Here is a 19,398-nt window from a genome sequence, read left to right on the forward strand (position 1 = left end):
TTTACTTCAATGTACTGAAATTGTATGGTCATATGCAGCTAATTCAATATTAACTTAAGAGTATGTTAAGAAGGAGGAAAGACAATTCACTTCATAGGTAAGTCTGATTAAATCAAACAGTATTATACTTTCCCCAAATTTTATTCATTTAAAGGTTATTTCTCTGTAGGGAGCTGGGAACAAGGGGAGGGTTGAAGGAAGATGACTACAAACCCAGTCTTCTGTTATTCATACATCTATTCTAGATGGGGTGCAGTCTTTCTGTCTTTTCCCCCTTGACTCCATTTCTTCAAAGTTCTTTTCTTTCTTCTTGCTATGAGTTTCATCCAGATCTAAAGAATAGTTTTAAGTTGAAATTAAGACTCCAGAGGTTGTTATATAAAAAGTGGGGGTAGAGGTTAAGGCATGATTTTATAAATGCTAATTATAAGATGGCATAGATTCAGGCCTTCATTCTCAACCCCCAGTTATTGTCATGCAAAGTAATAGAACTCGTATATTGTTATACAGGCTACACGGGAGATAAACAGGTCTGTTTTTCACCATTAATCATTTATCAACACTTAAGGACAACTCTCAAAGAACACTGATTTACGGTATTCCTCACTTCCAAGTCATTTTGCTTTGGGATCATCTGTCCCATTCCCCTCCAGGACACCCCATCCTTTTGCAATCTGTAACTCTTACCTGTGTCTTCTTTTTCTGGCATTCTCAAAGATAGTGACTAGTTGTAAATATGTAAAGGAATCCCTTTCAAAAAGGCATGTGCCTCTGGAGAAGATACATTACATTGTTTGTGTAAGAATAGTAAGAACTGTCTAGGAAGTTGGTGCTATCTTTCAAGATTGAAAGGAGAAATTCTGGCTGGAAAAGAACGTAGGTCAAATGAATATTGTGTCTACTTACACATCCAGACGATCCTGAGGACCTCACTTTCACTTAGAGGAAGAAACAATTATCATGCATAAAACTGTATTCGGTCTCCTGAATGCTGTTAAAATATGGAGTTGTAATAAAGTAGTCTTCCTCTATGAAGCAGACACATTGACAGCACTTGGTCTTCTGGTTAAACTTCTTAAATCCTCACAGAAAGAGCCCTGATAAAGGTTCGACTATCTTTGCTGTCAGCAATACTTGTGTAGCCCAAGGACTGTACCTGTCTGCAAATGCAGAGGAGTGGCTTGTTGCGGTTTTATATACAGCTGCTCTTTTTGAGAGCCATTAGACACCTCGAAGTGAAGGACCTTAGCTCTACTCAGTACCTCTTTTTCTGGATAGGATATTTATCCTTCACTTTTCTATTGTAACATGAAGTGAAAACTAATTCAAACCGTGCAGCTTTATTTGAGAGCATTTCTGACTTCATCCTTATCTTAAAAGGATGCTTTAAAAAGGGTTTGATGGGGTCACATAAATCTGAAATATGCATATATTAAAATAAAGACATACGATTACCTAACATCTAATACAAAATACAGTACTGAACACAAATTGAAAAAAGGCATGCGGGCAAGTAATGGATGTACATTCATCCCTTTCACTCAGATCAAAGAGAGGGAGCTCTCAACGACTCATACATACCGGACAGGGAGTTAAATGTTATAAAGAAATATGCCATAGATGCAGCAATGATGGCAAAGGAAATGAATCTTTCTGAAGCAGAAAGATTTAAGAGGAAAGGAGATCGTGCCATATCGCAAACTCTTGATAGTACAGTTCCAACCCTCCCACGTTGCTCTCTCCACATTTCTTTTCGCTTCTTGCATTTCCCTTCGCCGCCAGTGTTGAGTGTACCTCCCCGCACAACTTACCTTGAAACGGGACTCCATTGAGCTCTCGAGAGTGACACAAACCCATAGCCAATCGTCTCACGCGGCCCCGCCTGGTCGGCCTCAATGGAAACGTCTGGGCCAATCAGGATCCTGGGGCGATGAGCAAGTTACGTTGTGGCGCGATTCGGCGTATACTTCCGCGCGTGCTGCCCGGGATAGGAGCCTGGCAGAGCAGCTGCACACACGGCAGTGCGGAGGCAGAGAAGGGGTTGGTGATACGGTGCTATAAATCTGTGGTCCAGTCCACCTCCCTTTTAAGACGTCCTACCCCCTATTTCTGTTCTCAGTTAGAGATGCAGCAGCTTACTCCTGTAGCGACCTACTAAAAAGCAACAAGGAGAAAGACATCGTCTTTTTGAAAAAACGTTCTTTCGTCTCTTTTCTTTGTTCCTTGGTTTGTTTTTCTTGCCCCTTTTTGTTTAGTTGAACGGCAATAGGAGGGCAGTCTCTCCGTCTTTTTAAACTCTTTTTTAAGTTTCCCCTCCCCTTTCATATATTTTTTTTTCGCCATTTCTTTTAGCATTGGACTTTGGGGTCGAAAGCATTTCTTTTTATTTGCTTCTTTTAAGCCGAGCACAGTTTAGGTTTCGTGCTGTCTTAAGAGAACTATCCAGCAGCTTCTTGCTCATCCTTATTGGGAGAACTGCACCGTTACTTTAAAAACACATACACACAAAAACCTTAAGGGAGAAAGGTAAGTTTCGGTTTGGTTTCTTTAATCATTAGTTGCAGCGATGCGCTGGCAAACCCAGAAAACCTGTAAGTGAGCGGAATACAGAATATGAAGTTAATTGCACATGTTTGTCTCATTTCAAAGCTACTGTTCTGCTTTTTTAATTTTAAAGAGCTAGACTAAAAGACGGTGGACGCATGCTTAGCGTACTGAATATTCGCAAATGTCCATGGCAGAAACTTCAGTGGCAAATGTGGCCAGGGGGGAGCAGGGGTACAATGGGAGGTTAGATGTGGAGTGAGCTTCAGCATTGAGATTGGAAGTTCATTTCGTGGGAAGAGAGGGATAACTTGGGTGTTGGGGATGCATGCCTCTACTTTCGCTCAGCAACCGAAGAACCGGAGAGGCTTTACAATCATTAAGGGGAATCAGAAGCCTGGACTGGCAGATTAGACCAGCGAAAACCATAGGCTTAATTGCATTAACCAGATAGCATGTGCTGGGGAGATGGGATTGCCAGATGGAATTTAGATGCTGCACCAGGCAGCGAGTTGTAGTTGACTGAAAAAGTACATGCCGCCTGAGGGCTGGGGCTGGGGCTGGGCTGAGGCTAGGGTTGTTAGAAGCTGTCAAAACTCATCATTGTATGCGGGCTCTGATTCAGGGACTTCAATTGTCATAATTCAGTTTTAAAAGAAGATAGCCAGTTTGGGGCTGAATTCTTAAGCCTGTACCGGATATGAGATTCCCTTTGTTCGAAAAGCGTAAATAAGATCCTTGGAGCTGTGTCTGTGAAGTGGCGGCTGCTTGGGAGCCTCGCTGTGCTGGGCTCTGGGAAGTAGATTCCAAGCCCTGTCCTTGGTCCTACGCGGCTGACTTCGCCTTTGGGGCGAGGGGGAACCCCTTTGCAGCCGCGAGTCTTCGCAGCCACCATAGGAGCCAACTCGGCTACGTAGCCCTTACCCCCTCCTTATCGCCCCCCCGCCTTCCTCGAATAGCTATTGTTAAATTGACGCCAGGAGAAAGATGGTTGGGGATGAGAAGCTGGGCAGATAGGCACACGCTTCATTTTAACTTTTGTGATTTCTCAGGGTTTAGGAGAAACCAGTTGGCTTTCTACTGCCAAAGAGAGGATCCAGGGTAGATGTGGGAAAGGGGGAGGATGCTCGTGGGGCGGGGAGGGCGGAAGGGGTGGTGGTGGTGGAACGAGGTGCTGGCTTTGCCTAACAGAAGTTTAAATTATTGGCACGAGGGTGTGTGGGTGAGTGTGTGTGCGTGAGAGCGCTCATGTGGTGCTCCGGAGGCAGAGGATGGGGAAAAGCTACGAAGCCGGCTGGGGTTAACGTCTCCTTGCTCCTCACCCCACCCATTCTCCCGGCTGGGAAAGACAGCGCACCGTCAGCCTCCCGGACTCGACTCTGCGAAGGGCGGTGGGGGCTAGGGATGGCAAGGTGGCAGTGCCCACCACTGGAGCTCCGCGGCGGACGAGACCTCGCGTGGCCATTGTTGCTTAATTTATGCCCAGCACGTTGCTACGTACCCACCTATTTCACGTCTGTACAGAATTAATACGAGAGCTATACAACTGTGACAAATTGGAGGTTGGATACGTTCCCCGTTTCCCATTTTCAAGTACCGGTTAGCAAAACTGATGGCGAGACTGGGTATTTTCTCTCGTAATTACCAGCTGCAGGTCTGGTTTTATTATGGCGAGGGTGAGAGAAATAGGCAACCATTTAGTATTTACTCTTAACACTGCTGGACAGGGATGTAGGTCTCTGTACTTTCTCCCCGAAATGCACGGATTCTGTCCCCTGCCCTTCTCATGTACAAACACTCCAGTTGGTTAAGATTCTAAACCTTCAGCCTTTCTCCGCACCCCTATTTATTATACCCATCCTCTGGGGGGTGGGAAGGAGATTAATGTTTTATTTCCCAGGCCTACACTATTAACTGCAACCTATAAAACGTAGGCTTAAAATGAAAATTTTTAGAAAGTTACACAGCAGACAATAGTAACTGAAGAAATTATTTTCCAAGTTGACTATGAGTTTCTAAAGGTCAGAAAAAGGGTGTTCGTATTTTGGGGAACAGAAGGGTAGGAAATGTGTTTGGGCCTTAAGACTTCCTGGTAAAATGGCTTCTTAAATGGGACATCTGAAAGATTTGTCAAAATGAACAGATAAGTCCGCAAAAAAATATGTTGAGAGTTTCAAAGTTGCTATGGGGTTAACATTTTATTTTTTAACTCTCGCCCTTTCTTATTGCTGTCATTGCCTGAGTGTGTCTTACAGCAGGCACTTCTTCCCCATTCCCTCTTTTAACCAAGTGCTTGGGCACCCCGCTTCATAAAGCCTAACCTGTTCTGGAGCTATTCACAAAAACCGCTATGGTTGTAGGCAGAAGTGGTTTGGAAGACTTGGGGAACTCTTTTGAGAGCTCTCCCATAATTTAGTCAGCGTCAGGAAGTAGGGCGTAGGGCATTCTAAGAGTTTTAGGTTTGGATTGACAAATTAAGTAGGCCCATTTTCGCCTAACGTTTTGGAAATAGGCATTTTTAGCAATCCCGCGTGCCTGGGATGGGAATATTATAATTAACCATTTACCGAGAGGTCAAAGAGGCGCAGGCGCTGTGAGCCGTTTTCCCAGGAACCCACACAAAGTCAATTAAGGTCATTTAATTGCAAATCGCATTTGGGGTGACACAGAAGTGCTGATATAGAATCAATTAGCTGTATCCGGTGTCCCCAGACTGGGTCCCACAAATTGAGGGATGGCCTGTCTCGCTTTTGACCTTGGTTGAGTCCCCTACTCTCACTATGCTGATTAGACTTCGCCCAAGAGGGCAAATTTGCCTCTCCCACCCCCGCCCTGGGTTAGACGAGTCCCCTCCCTTCCCCCCCACCCCGCTCCGCCCGTCGCATGGGGGCGGGGAGCGCTGGACGCCCTTAGCGGACCTTGCTGCATCAAACCCGCATCATGCCCTTGAAGCTGTAACCTCAGTCACGTTCTTGCGGCGACTCGGTCGCCCACTGCTTGGTTCCTTTCTCTTACCTCCTACAATTTCAGGTAGGTATGACAGGTGATTTTTTTTAAAGTAGTATTTTAGGAGAAGGGCTAAAACCGATGCCTTTGCAATGAAAAAAAAAATCCCAACTACAGGTGCTCTCGTAATTAAGCGGCCGAGCAGGTGTAAAAACGTGCTCCAGCCGCGTGGCTCCGGGTTCGGTTTTGACTTCCAGCCGTGGGGCCGGGTCTGAGGACAGGCACAGGTTTTTCTGGGGAAAAGGGATTGAGCTTGGCGAGGGGGCGGGCTGAGGCGAGGCAGCGATGGGACGCCCCCTCGGTGAAGAGTTGGCCATTTCGGGTCTCGCGTGGGGGGGCGTTAGAAGGATGCGGCTAGCGGCAAGCGTTTTCATAGCCGAGTGCAGGATTTCCTACTTTGCGTTTGAAGCAGAGTATAGCACCCCGCACAGGTACTCTGGGCTTAAACGTCAGGTTCCCTCTAGAGAGGCAGGGAGGGGCAGCAGGGGCTAAGCCTTTATTTTCTTTCGAGGGACAGGACCCCTTGGCTGCGAAGTAGGGGGAAAAAGAGACTTTTAGAGACACACATATGTGTGTATACTTATATCTATTTATAAATACATTTATGAACACATAAAGTAACCCCCATGTTAGCTGCTCTGACTCCCCGTTAGCGCCCCGGGCCTCGGGGTTTGCAAACTTGCACCTGGAATCGGCCTCCTCTGGGCGCTCAACGCTCTCCACCGAGTCCAGGGAAACCTTGTCGGGGAAGCCTGGTGAGATTCGGAAGCCCGGAGGGACGGAGCTGAGCTGCTGAAGCCCGGCGCCTCCCTGCAGGCACGGACCCGCGGGGCGGTCGGGCAGGGCACGCGCCGGCGGCGGCCGCGGCGCCGCGAACTCGCCGCCGGCCCCGCCTCCTGGCGCTCTTCCAAGCAAGCCCCTCCTTCCCGCCCCGCTACAAACGGCGGGACCGCGGCGCCCGGGCGTCACTGAGGCAGCAGCCGGCCGGCTGAGGAGGGAGGTCGCCGGCGCGGCGCGGGTGGGGCGGGGGTTCCGCCGGCTTTCAGTCCCCCTTCCCGCCGCCGCCACCGCCTCTCCGCGGAGCTCGCCCAGAGCGACTCCTCCGCGGCTGTGCTGACGGCCAGCGGCACGAGCTGTAGTAGCTGCAGCTTCGAGTCACAGCAGGCAAGTGCGGGGGGTGTGGGGGCGTGGGGGCGGGGACGGCGCCCGCGCCTTGCCCCTGGTTCATTTTGGACGCCGAGGCTAAGGTCTGTGCGCGCCCCCGCTGCGCCTAGTGGGGTGGGGGTGGTGTGCCCTCGTCCGAGCTCTGGGCGGGAACATTGGTGGGGGCGGCGGAGGTTGTGCCCGCGAAGTTCCTAGAGCTCAGCCCCTTGCGGCGGGAGTGTAGAGAATTGGGCGCCTCGGGGGGTGGCACCGCCCCTCCCGTGGGCGCAAGCAGGTTGGGGGCGGCGGGAGCCGAGCGGGGCCAGTCGCGCCTGGCAGCGTGCACGGGCGTGGACGTACCCGGGTGCGGCCGCGTGTAGCGCGAGAAGGAAACTGCTGGGACGCAGGTGAGTGTATTGGAGGGAAAGTGGGGGAGGGGACTTTTCTAGAAAAAGGGCAGGATTCCTGTGTTGGACTGGCAACCCCGCCTTGCGGGAGGATGTGTGCACTGGCTTCTCCTGCGGAACACGCCGGGGTGGTGTCTAGTGTGTGCCCACTTGCTACGGCGCTTCCGCGCGTGCGGTCCTTGGAGCTCTCGGGGCGTTTGGAGACTTGCACTGGCCGCGCTGTGTGCGGAGGTGGTATAGGGCCGCGGGCGCACTGAGCAGGAGCAGTGATGATCCTCTTGTGCGTGTTAGGTGAGGCCCGTCTCAGCCGCGCGAGGTCGCAGCTCGCGGTCACATCTTGGGTTTGCGCGCGAGGCGTGCGCTGCACGGGAAGCGCGGGCGCTCTGCCGGGCGAGGCCGGCTCTGTGATTTCAGTTCGCCTGCCGTGGTTGCGGCGGCTGCTCCTCTAGCTTGGCCGGGTGGGCCCGCCTGCGGCGTCTCGGGTGCACGGACGTGTGTGCGTGCACTGGTGAGACTGGGGCAGCCAGTGTCGGTTCACTGGCAGGTGCTCCTCCAGTGGCCGTGACAATGCCCAGCCAGCAGAGTCTTTCTCACGGCATTTCCTTAAAAGCCTACTTGTTATCCTTGAGGGCCAGAGCGTAAAACCATGCCTCTAGATGCGAGCTATGAGCATGGAGTTGTAGCTGTCCAGATGGTCATTTAGAATTGTGTGCATTTTTAAAGACCGTCTTTACGACAAAGATTTTCAAGTCCTGTCGTCTCCACATTTTCTGAAAACGTGGGAAAAGGAGGATTTGCTACGAGTTGTCCACTCTCCTTTATTCCCTCCCTCCAAGAACGGTTCTTTGCGGTGCCCAAATGTAATAATACCTTCAACAAGGGCAAAAGCGCTTTTAAAACTTAATTTTCTAGTGGCCCTATTCCTAATAATTCTTCATAAAAATTTAGCCCGGCCTCAAAACTTACGGCAAATCAGTCCATTTAAAACCATTCGAATATCAATTGGTGTGTAATGTCCCCATTCCCTCAAGTAAAATCTGTTTGTTTGAAATATTGTTTTGTTGCCCTTGAAGAGTTTTCTCAAAAGTCGTTTCGCCACAGGCGCTTGAATTTCTCATTTCTTGTGGAAGCTGACCTGGAGTCTCCATTTTGGTGAGCGGGTGGAAAAGCTGTCCTGGATCTACCTTGTCTTAGGAACCTTAGGGTATATCAATGGTGACTGTATTGCTGAGTGGACCCGAATGTTACTGCATTTGTGGTCAGGTCCTTAATAGGAGGTTTGTTGGGATGTTAACACTGTGAAGGTTGTGGGAAGGATATAGTTGGGGGGAGGTTCGCTTGCAGTTTTAAACTATGGGGAGAGAAAGAAGAGGAAGAAAACATCTGGAAGATAAAGGCCAGAATGGGGTAGGAAAAATTAGAATATGAAGGAACACATTACATTAAATTTTCTGTGATTCCTCTTTTGTAATTTTATCTTTTTGAGAGAGTATTTTTATTTTTGTGCGATTAAATCTGGCCCCTTGTTGCCTGTTATTCGGGTAACTTTATGCTGCCACCTTTCGCGGAGTTAGTTTTTTTTTCTTCTTCCCTTCAAAGACAACTTTAGGTGTGTAAGCCCCTCCCTCTTCCTTGTCTTAGGTGTTTTCTTTCTTGTGTAGTGTCGTCTTTCAGGAACAATCAAGTCAGCTGTATTCAGTGCACACACTCTTTCCCTGTGGTTCAAGGGAATTTTAGTTTTAGGGTATGCTCCTTGTTTAGAACAAATACCCAGTGCTGGTCAGTGTCTGCCACTCTACCTGTTACTTACTGTGGAACCTTTTTTCTTTTCTAGGCCTAAGATGTGTTTTTATAGATCCTCTCTGATTTAGTTTTTTTGGTTGATTTGTTCTGGTTACCGCCTCTTCACAAGAGAAAAACAAAGCACTTCTGTCCCAGTTTCAGTGGTCTTAGTTAAGACTCAGCTCCTGGTCGGTTAAGGGAGAATGATGCTGTAAGTGTCAGTACCATCACTCCTTGAACTAACCTTTTGGTTATCTGTCCACAGACAGATGCTGCTGGCTGAATCCTTGTAACCAAGAGCTCATGGCTCTTCCAGCCTTTCCTGCTTATCTTTTAAAAATAATGCGCCTCCCCTCCTGCCACCCCACTTCTATTCTAGAAGCAAGTCTTAGGTTCTCTTGAAGGACACAGTAAAGCCTTCCAGAATATCCTGACCTCTAAGCTGGTATCAACCTTTTCCTCTTTCTTTGCTGAAAGACCCGTTTTTTTTTTTGTTTTGTTTTTTGTTTTTTTAAAAAAACAAACCTGTGACGCTTTTCAGGCATTAGCATGGCACAAGAGTACCACAGTGGCAAATTAGCCTTCATGTTCTTTTTCCCCAAAGGACTAGATACTCTGAAATAGCTTCTTAAGCTTCTTACCAAGACTGACTTTACCATTCACCTTTTTGATAGCTTGTCTGCATGGTAGCATCAGTTTTTTCGCTCCCATTTGATGTCTTATTAAATCTATCATATCATCACATTCTTATTACCACCTTTATCACTCATAATATTTGGAATTGAGAGAGGCTAGAATCTATGGTACTTAGCTTGGTTACTTTTTTGTTGACATTTTAAGGGGGCCGGATAGGTGAGGTGGTATTAGGTCCGGATGGTGTGCCACCCTGTGGAAAACCTGCCCATAGCAGTCTACCCCTGGCTCTTTGTTTCTTGGCTACTCAGCTGGACAAGTCAAAAATTATTGTAAGCTACCACATTTGAGTGTGTGTGTGGGAAGGTTAATTTTTTATTTATTTATTTTTTTGCCATGGGTACTTAGTTATAGGCAGGACTGCTTTTCCAGCTTGTAACCGGTATGGTTGCACATCCTCTCCAATCTTGAAATTCTTAAGAATTTTTGTACAAGGTTACCCTGCATTTTCATTTTGCACTGGGATGCACAGATTACGTAGCTTTTCCTGGTTAGATGCTTTCCCGCTTGTTAGTATTTAGCTGTCAGTATGGCTGCTTTGTTGATATATTATAGAACTGTTTGAAGGCTTTATGTCTAGTGATGCCACACCTGACTGTCAAATTCACTATGGAGGACATAAAATGCATACAATTTTTTCTTGCTTTGGCCATTTTTATTTTCGAAATGTAGAAATCTTCACCAATATGGTTATGCACGGAGCCCACATATTGTAGTTCAGTGCCAAATCCACACTTTTGTATGTTCTAATTTGGGAAGAACATTTATTGTATATTTATTTGGTTCAGGAAACTAGATGGTTTATAGTGCTAGTTAATTATTTCAGGATTTCAAATAATGTAAATTTGCCAAGTGGAAACAGAAGACACTTAAGCTTAAAAGGCAGTGCTTATTTTAAGGCTTTTACATATTAAAAGGTACATTTTTTTTATAGCTTTAAATGATAACTTTTGGAGCCTGAAAAAAGTCGAAGTTTGCGTAATAAAATCCTAGATTTTTATGGAATACTTAGGATATTTTTCACTAGTAAATTTAACTGATTTGGCTTTCAGCTTGTGTGATGTGTATCGTAAGTTTCATTTTAGTAAGGTCACTAGAATAATTTTTTATTTCAAGGGAAGATTTTCTGTATCTCTAGGCTTGTATTCCATTGTGTAAAACAAAACAAAAGGTAACTCTTGTGTGAGCAACGCTGTGCTAAATGCTTTCTCATAGACATCTTCCGCTTTAATATCAGTGCTGCTAACTTTCTAGAGATTGGTCTTAATAAAAATACCTATTTTTGCAAGGAGTGTTATTTTCTCAGAGCTTTGAATTAGGCTTTCTGTGCGCCAATTGAATTGATATTCTTAATGACATGTTAGCTTTTTGAATATTGCTGAATAGTTTCATGTGATAACAGATATAGGTTTTCATTGTAAGAAATCTTTATGAAGAGAAGGATAGGAGCTTTGAGGAGTAAAATAGTTAAAATAACCCAGAAAGTCGTAAGAATAGGTGGAATGGGGAGAAAACTAAACCAGTTTATAGAATGCCTTACAGTGTCTTTTTTTTTAAACTTGCAGTTTCTTAGTATATATTTATATTACTGGTTTCCATGACATCAGTTTCTGAATGAAAATGAATAGCAGATAAGGTCTGACATGCAAAGTCCCCTTTCCCACTTTTAAAAATGTATTTTAAAAAGCTTGACAAATTTAAAATTATACTTATTGTAAGACAGTGACAGTAAAATGATAGTTTTTTTTTTTTTAAGGCACATTGAAGGTTTTGCTTTAGCACTTGTATATTTTGAACCAGGTATATTATCTACAGTTTGATGTACATGTATATTTTTCCCTTGTCCAATCTAACGCAGATGCTCCTGATAAACCCATTGTAAGTTGAAAATGGCATTAAGTTAAAAACGTATTTAATACGCCTAACCTACTGAATATCAGAGCTTAGTCTAGCCTACCTTACACATGCTCAGAACATTATAGAGTTGGGCAAAATTATCTGGCAACATGGAGTATCGGTTGTTTACTCTGGTGATCCATTGGCTGAGTGGGAGCTGTGGCTTGCTACCGTTGTCCTGTATCAGAGAGTCTCTTACCACCGACTGCTAGCCTGGGAAAGGATCAACATTCAACATATAGTTTCTCCTAAACGTGTATTGCTTTTATATCATCATACAGTCGAAAAATCGTAAGTTGAACCATCATAAATTGGGGACCATCTGTACAGATAGATTTAATACTCAGGTTTTTCCTTTGACTTAAAAAAGTTTATCATGAAAAGGAAATTTATATTCTAATTGTTCTTTTCTTCCAGAATTTTGTTTTTGTGGGTTGTTCATTATTGGAGATTATTTCAGCAACTTTAAAGACTATGTTAATGGAATGTCACAAAAATCTTTTGTAAATATCAAATCAATAAACTGTTCCTTCAACATGGATTTTTATTCCTTTTTTTCCTCACTGAAAGCTTTAGTACACACTTTCTTGACTAATTTCATCTCTTTATGGGACTAGGCAGTGATAGTTGTTTTGAGATTCTTAGCTTTCCTGCATTTTTTTTAGAGTCATTGTGAAATTGAAAGTTCTTGTTAATATTGAGGGGCTGGAGTCTCTTTATAAGCATTTGAAGAAAGCTGTAGCTGTCTCTTCCTAGAGAAATATTCAAATAATTAGGAAATTTCCATACAGTTTTTAGTATTTTGCAGTTTGGGAGAGAGAGTGTTAAAATGAGGTTCCATTTGGGAAATAGGACTTTGGCAATTAGGGTTGTCATCTTATACTAGTGAGAAAGGGATGAAGCCATTCAGAGGCTTTTGTCTGCTGTTGAGTTAGTGATGTGCGCCTTTAGTGTTCTTTGAAGGATGACAGACTCTAAGCTTGCCTGTCTCAGTTTGTTTTAAAATCCATTCCGTTTTTGTAAACAAATAATCACACACATAAGGTCTTGTGAGCACCGTGTAGCCAGTTTATTTGCTGAGTTGTCTCAGTAGGTTTTGTCACTTAGGTTGAAACTCTTAATTTAGCACAGGCAGGTGGAAAATACTAGGCTAGAAGTCTGAAGTTTTCAGCATCTGGTTTGGTTTAATTACCTATGTCCTTGGTTTCTTAACCTTTGATGTGTATAAAATCTTACCCTCCCCATCTCAAGGACCACGTAAAGATGAGCATATTGAAGTACAAGATTTTTGGCAGTGAAATGACATTGACTGAATTGGAAAGGTGGTAATAGGTGGTTACCTCTTGATTAGTTTTATATTTTTGGCTTTCAATGTGTTATGAACCATTTTTAGTGATTTTGTTTTTTTATAATACACCATCATATGTTTATTTTTGCCCTGAAGGAAAAGAAATGCATTTAAATGCATTTTCCTTGAAAATATAAATAATGCTAAAAGATTACATATGAGACTGAGGATTTAGCCAGCTAACATTCCAGGAATATAAATTTCTTAATTTAAATTTCTCATATTTTTTTCAGTAAAAAATCAAAATTTTAAATTTAACCATTTATATTAAAATAGTCCACATTTTCCCTGATTTGAATTTTATTTAACCTTTTATCAAGGATCCATTCCTATACATCACAAAATGGAGATTACACAGAAATACATTTTTTTCCCCTCATTGCTAGTGGTGTGAACATCATTGATGGATGCCCTGTCAAGTAAGTTATTGGAAATTGCTCACTTGTTCAGTTTTTAAAGGATGTTTAGCACTTTTTTTATTCTTTAGGCATCATTTGTGTATATCAGAAGTACAAGAGCTATTTCTCAAAGCAAATCGCAGTGTATCTGAAAATAAATTCAGTGAATTGGGTAAGGTTGGGAAAATATTTCTGGAGCAATTAATCTTGTTTTCTCTGAGCTGCTTTTCAAAAGTAAGAATTTTCTGTTATACTGATGTTGCTTTATTGGAGGTGACATGGCAGGTGAGGGGGTCATCCACCTTTATTGCAGAAGTATCCAGAATGTGTTAAATATACAATATTTATTATAGAGAGTGGGCAAGTTTTTGTAACCTGTTCCCAGGTAAGGCCTATTTCTGTTTGAGTTTATTCAACACCAGTTTTGATCTCCCCAGGTGCTATTTACTGATAGCTGGCTTATTTTGTTTAAAAACCCTTGGGGTCTTTTCTGTCCTATAATTATGAATGACTTACGGACTTTTCCCAAATACGAAGTCATCAGTGCTTTTGACTTTCATCTCTTCCCTTCTCCATAGTCTCCGCAAGGAACTTGAACTACCCACAGCCTTCCTCCCGTCTTTGGAATGCCTCTGTACTTGCCCTCTGTCCTTTGTTTATCCTTTTGAGCCTTGTGCTTAGTTCCGGGGCCTGGTAATTTGGGATCAGGTGCAACCTGCTCACTTGTTCCTTTATTTTCTTGTCTTGCTTGTGCTTTTGCATTGGCTCTTAGCACTTTGTTACATTTTACTTAAGAATATCTTCTGTGACCTAGTGAATCGCTGATACCAGAAGGAGCAGTTGGTATCAGTGGACAAATTATTTGTGCCACAGGTCCCGAAGGGTGACCCATGAGCTTCATATGGCCTGTAGGTGTTTTGATTGCCCTGAACTGTGTTTTAAATAGTTTTGAGTTGTTGATTTATGGTTTGGTAATATATAAAGATCTACAGCCAAATGTCTTGCTTCTTGAAAACTTGGAAGAATGGAGCAACAATGGAGTCCACATTTATCGACTGCCCCTTCAGGATGAAGCTGACTTGTTTCACTTTGGCCTTGGTTTGTTTGCCTGGCCTTGGTGTCTCTAATGCTCTACTTCCTAAAGCCACGTGAATTGAAAAGTTAAGTATAAAGACAAAGGCAGTAGTTCTAAAGATTTTATATTCTTTTGATCTCTCGTGTTTACAGATAATGTTTGAATCATGTTAAATTGCTCCTTACACATTTAGATCTTACAGTCTCCTTTATCTCAGAGAAGATTTGTTTTGGGTGTCTCCTTCCTTAACCCCTGGTTGAAAAACAGTTTCTCCTTTTATAAAATGAGCTGCTCTCGGCTTAACTTACCTTTTCTCTCCTTCCCCGCTGGGATTTTAGACCTGTCCCCATTAGGAGTAAGGATTTCTCCCTGCCATTTGCCTGCTTCTATTTGTTCAGATTCTTTGGGGTCAACATTGTTACTTGGTGCTGTAAAAACTAATAGGATGTTACGAGCTGTTTAAAAGAGGCCTGTGGCCCACCTGCTAACCTCATTGCTGATGATGTGAGCTTATAAATGACATTCTCCCCTCAGATTGTTGTGGGAAAAAAAAGAAAGCTGATATGAGACTACCAGGTGTGTGGTTTATGTGTGTATTATTTCTCTCCCTTCCCCCTTTATTTTTTTCAGTTTTCAGCCTTTTCTCCCCCACTCTGGAAGCAGCAAGGCAGCCTTAGCAAGGCGCTCTCCCGTGTGTGCCATAGAGCAGGGTGACGCACCAGCAGAAGTAGAAAGAGGCTCCACATGTCGTGTTTGGACCAATGCTGTAATTTTATTTTACAATAAGCAAGGTGGATAATATTAATCTACTCCTGAGCATAATAGCATAATTTGAATAGCAGAGAGCAACTTTGGTGTGTGTTGATGTCTAGTGAGATGAATACAGTTGAATGCCAAGTAGGTAGAAAATGTCAGTGTAGAGCCTTCCTTTTGGTGACTTTAAGCACTTACATTTCTAGTTAACTTTTGTTCAGGCTGGCAAATAGATATAAAGATCTGTTTTATCAACCCAGCATTAATGTAGCTTCTTAGGATGGAACAATGCCCATAAAACCTTGCTCTTCTGGCAGCCACTTGAGCTAGGCCAGTTATAACGATGAATCAGAATGTGCCCCTGTATTGAACATCTTAGCAAAACCCTTCATAATAAAGCTTAATGTTGGCAGTTTTAAACATTGGCTTACTCTGCAACCCAGCCAATTTTTTTTTTGATATTTGGGGTGTGAGTACAAGTGTATGCTTACTTAAATACTTAATTTTGAATTAATTATGTATGATTTTAAAAAATCATTGTTAAGTACATTTGGAACTTTTCTGAGGCACTTAAAAATTCTTGGTACCAAGCGTCTTCTATTCTATGATTACATGATTCTTTTAGATGAATATGTTGCTTGTTTTTGATGCTCCCTGCAGCATCTGATTGTGGCACCTTAGGGTGGCTTAGTTACTGGATTGGGGTGGGGAATTGAACATCAGTAAAAACAAGCATGTTTTATCCCTCTAAAGATTGGGAGTCATTCCCGTGGAGCTTCTGCTGTGCAATAAGAATGACTTTGATATATGTGGGCTGCTGGTTAACTTGAAGTCTAGGGCTTTTCCAAATTCATCTAATTTTGTTTTTAAGTTTTGTTAAAGGATCTATAAAAATATTCTTCAAGTTTTTGTGTTGAGATTATGTTCAGAAGCCAGGAAGATTGTGTAATACTTACTGTTTCATCACAAATTACTGAGAGCTGGATACTGAGAACATTGAGACGTGTATAAAGTGCCCTTTACCTCATATTCCTTGGTCTCTCTGCCTAAGGAGATGAGGCAGAAAATAGCTTAAAAAATCACACACTCCCCACTCTTGCATTTAATAGTAGAAACTGAGTGCTTGAGGAATTGAGCAAAGGGACACATCCCTGTAGTCTGGGAATCAAGGGATCAGGCCGGGTTGTTGCTTATTGCTTTAGGGACAGGACTGTGTGTTTTCTTCATCTGTTTTGTCTATTTTTTGCTTTTTGTGTCTTGTTCCCTCACCCATTCCTCCCATATTTTTTTTGTTACCTTTGGTTTTCTTTTATGGCATGAGTAACTATTTCCTAGTTTGCCAGGAGCTCAGTCACAGGTGAAAAATATTTATGCAAAACCTACTCAAGTTTTAGGGTGTGGCTGGAGAGAGACAAGCTGTGACTGTCTTAATTCCACTATTGTCCCAAAAGAGTGGATCCGAGGCACGTGTGTGTCAAACTACGTGAAGCTGGGAGTTTCCCCCAGAGTTTTATTCTGTTGACAACATTATGTGCTAGCAACCTCCTCTGGGTATAGCGTTTATTTTTCAAAACACCTAGGAAAAAGTCAAAATAATTATAACTTTTTTGGCTTCCTCCCTTTTAGGAGTATAGTTGCAGGAGCAAGAAGCAAGTGACAGGACAGAAACTGGGATGCTTTTCAGAGCATTGATCTATGCCTTCTCCTTGGGTCATCTTCATGCCTAAGGCCATGTCTTCTAGGAGCATGTGTTGTCTGGGCTGCTGACTATAGCTTTCTTATGCCAGTGCTTGGTGTTCTGAGGCCTGGCTGCTGCTTTTGTCCCTTAGTGGAATTTACATTACTGTTTTTTCCTTTTTTTTTTTTTTTCCTTGAAAGGTGATTGAACAGCCTGTACACTGCGTTACCTTTTTGGTTTACTGGAGAGGCACATTCCTTCAGTTGGAACTGACTGGGAAATAATTTGTATTCTTATTTCTTGGACTTTCTGAAAAAAAGAATTCCCAAATAGTTTGGCTGACTTACAAACATTGTTTTGTGGACAGTAGGGTGAAATAGTTGGTTTTATAGTGAATAATAGTTTGTGATCTAGACAGGAAGAGTGAAGACATCTGTTTTGGTTTTTCTTTTGTACAACTTCTATGGTAACTTCCAAATGACTCCCTCTTGAGAATGCGAGAGTAAGAAATTTTATGTTGGGCAGTCAAGTTAGCAGTGGATTGGGATGGGACAGCAGGGATCTGCCACTTTTTAGTTGTTGACTTACCATTAGGAAGATAGAAAAATATGTGGAGTTGGCAGTTGGAGATGGTGAACTACCCCAAGGTGATGGAACCAGGAGATGGAACATTTCCTCTATTAAAGGTGATAACACCTAGTCTTTCTGTCCTTACAGAAATTTGCCACAGCTCCCTGGGATGATCCTTTATAGGTGAGGAAGATGAAGCTCAGAGGTCAGGTGGTTTGCCTAAGGATACAACCAAGTGGGGGAAGTAGGATCAGGTCAGACTCCTAGTTCTGTACCTCTTTCCATGGATCCTAGAATGATGATGTTCTTTCTACTTTTGGTAGTTCTGCTGGCTGTAGTTTGAGGTGGCTGAAATCAGATCCAAGAAGCAACTCAGTTTTCATGTTTGGAGAATATATTGCTTCTCTTAGGGGTGTTTTGTAGTAAAATCGTGTGACTCCAGCAGCAACTGTATCTCACCTCCATATTAAATTGCTGTAGAGGCTGTTTGGTTCCCCAGTGTAGGGGTTGTTGTACCAGCATTATTGTTTATATTTACAGTTTTTTTTTTTAAGCTTCACTGTGGTCCCCGTAGCACTCCTAGCAGTATGCCCACAACTTGTTCCTCAGGGCCAGGATTCTGACCTTGGATTATTTTAGGTCCATGACTGGGTGACTTCTGGAGGCAATTCCATCACAGGCTGGTGACTTTGTGATGCCAGCTGGCATCCTTGACTTGCAGGATTACTTTTTGGAACCGTACAAAGTATGGATTGGTTATTTTCTGTAAGCAAGGAAATGAAGACACTGTTTTTAGGCTTTTTTTAGGATGCTGTTAAAATCAAGAAAAAGGTGAAAGTGACATTGAGATAACCCTGGCTCATTGTAGTAGATAATCTGTAAGGGCTGTTTTTTAAACTTGTTAAGTTTATGAAAAAAAATGTGTTCCCAATCAGGTGGGATTTTAGAAATACCACTTTTTGTTCTGAGAAAAAAATGGCAGGTCAAGTGTTCAATAGGATGTATGATATCCAAATTGGAATACACAAAATATCCCCTCAGTAAAGATTGTTCTTGATTCACCTTTCTCCATAAATTTTCAGTATTTCTCCAACTTTACTGTTTCTCCAACTTTACTGTCAGAAAAATTGGTTGGGGGTGGATGACAAAGAATTACAGATTCAAAATGACCTTTTTGCTCTTCCCTGGAAAGAGGCCATCTGCACTTGTTCATTACTTGATCTCTCACAGAGTGTGTTTGTAGTAGAAATTCAGGAAAATATTTGAAGGTCACTAGAATAGTAGAACTCAAAAGTCTGGAATAGAGATAATAATTTAAAGAAAGAATATAGTACTTGAGACTGATAATCAATTGAAAATTATTTGCATCTGTAAGTAAATAATGAATGATAGGTAATCTTACTAGAATTTCAGTCTCTACAGGGAAATTTTTGCAAAAACTGCCTTAACTACTCCCATGTTTTCTCATGTCTTACATATGCAATTTTTATATTACTTTTGAGTCTCTTATGTTTACTTAATGTCGTGATTCCATGTCCCCCAAAGCTGTGAGGTTCTTGATGCATCTTTGAATCCAAATGTCTTAGAATTGAGAAGCTGAAGTAGCTGCATGCCAACATGTTCTCTGATTTATTATCTCTGCAAATATTTTACTCTTTCTAGACTATAAATATTATCCTTGTGCTATGCAAAGCTGGTGTAAACCTGAGAAAATAAGGTCATCAGATTGTCTCTACATATTTCAAGCAGGTGCCTCTGGTATAAAATTGGCCCAACAGGCTATGCACAAAGCAGTCAGGTGGGATCCTGCCAAGGCTGCTCGGTACCTTTTAGCTGTAATTTAGAATATCACAGGATGAAGCAGAAGTTAATTGTTGAGAGTGAAAGCTCAATAGCATTTTACTTATCATTGCATTTTATAGGACATAATAACCTTAAACTTTGACCTTAATGAATATGTACCATTTCTCTTTAATTTTTGGTGTGTTTCCTTAAATTTGGCGAAGACTACTAGAGATTTTGTTGGGTAAAATGCTTCTGTAGTTCCCCAGTTCCCTGTGGAATTCAGAAGCATTAAGAGATCCAGGGACTTTAAGTTTTCGCTG

General features: G+C 42.8%; 1 protein-coding gene across 23 annotated transcripts in view; it reads left to right on the top strand.

Annotated features, from left to right (window-relative positions):
- The first annotated feature begins 1,985 nt into the window (after positions 1 to 1,985).
- Positions 1,986 to 19,398, top strand: part of ELAVL2 (ELAV like RNA binding protein 2) — a 135,118-nt gene continuing 117,705 nt past the window's right edge. For 10 of the 23 annotated variants that reach the window (XM_025359412.1, XM_025359413.1, XM_025359418.1 and 7 more), the window contains exon 1: positions 1,986 to 2,526. The gene's annotated coding sequence lies outside the window, so the exon portion shown is untranslated. Of the gene's footprint in view, positions 2,527 to 5,206; positions 5,575 to 5,788; positions 5,982 to 6,486; positions 6,715 to 6,847; positions 7,101 to 19,398 lie in introns of those variants that run through there. The other 13 variants (XM_025359415.1, XM_025359420.1, XM_025359422.1 and 10 more) reach the window with 6 other exon arrangements.

The sequence above is a fragment of the Theropithecus gelada genome, chromosome 15, assembly GCF_003255815.1.
Source record: "Theropithecus gelada isolate Dixy chromosome 15, Tgel_1.0, whole genome shotgun sequence".
Classification (NCBI taxonomy): Eukaryota; Metazoa; Chordata; class Mammalia; order Primates; family Cercopithecidae; genus Theropithecus; species Theropithecus gelada.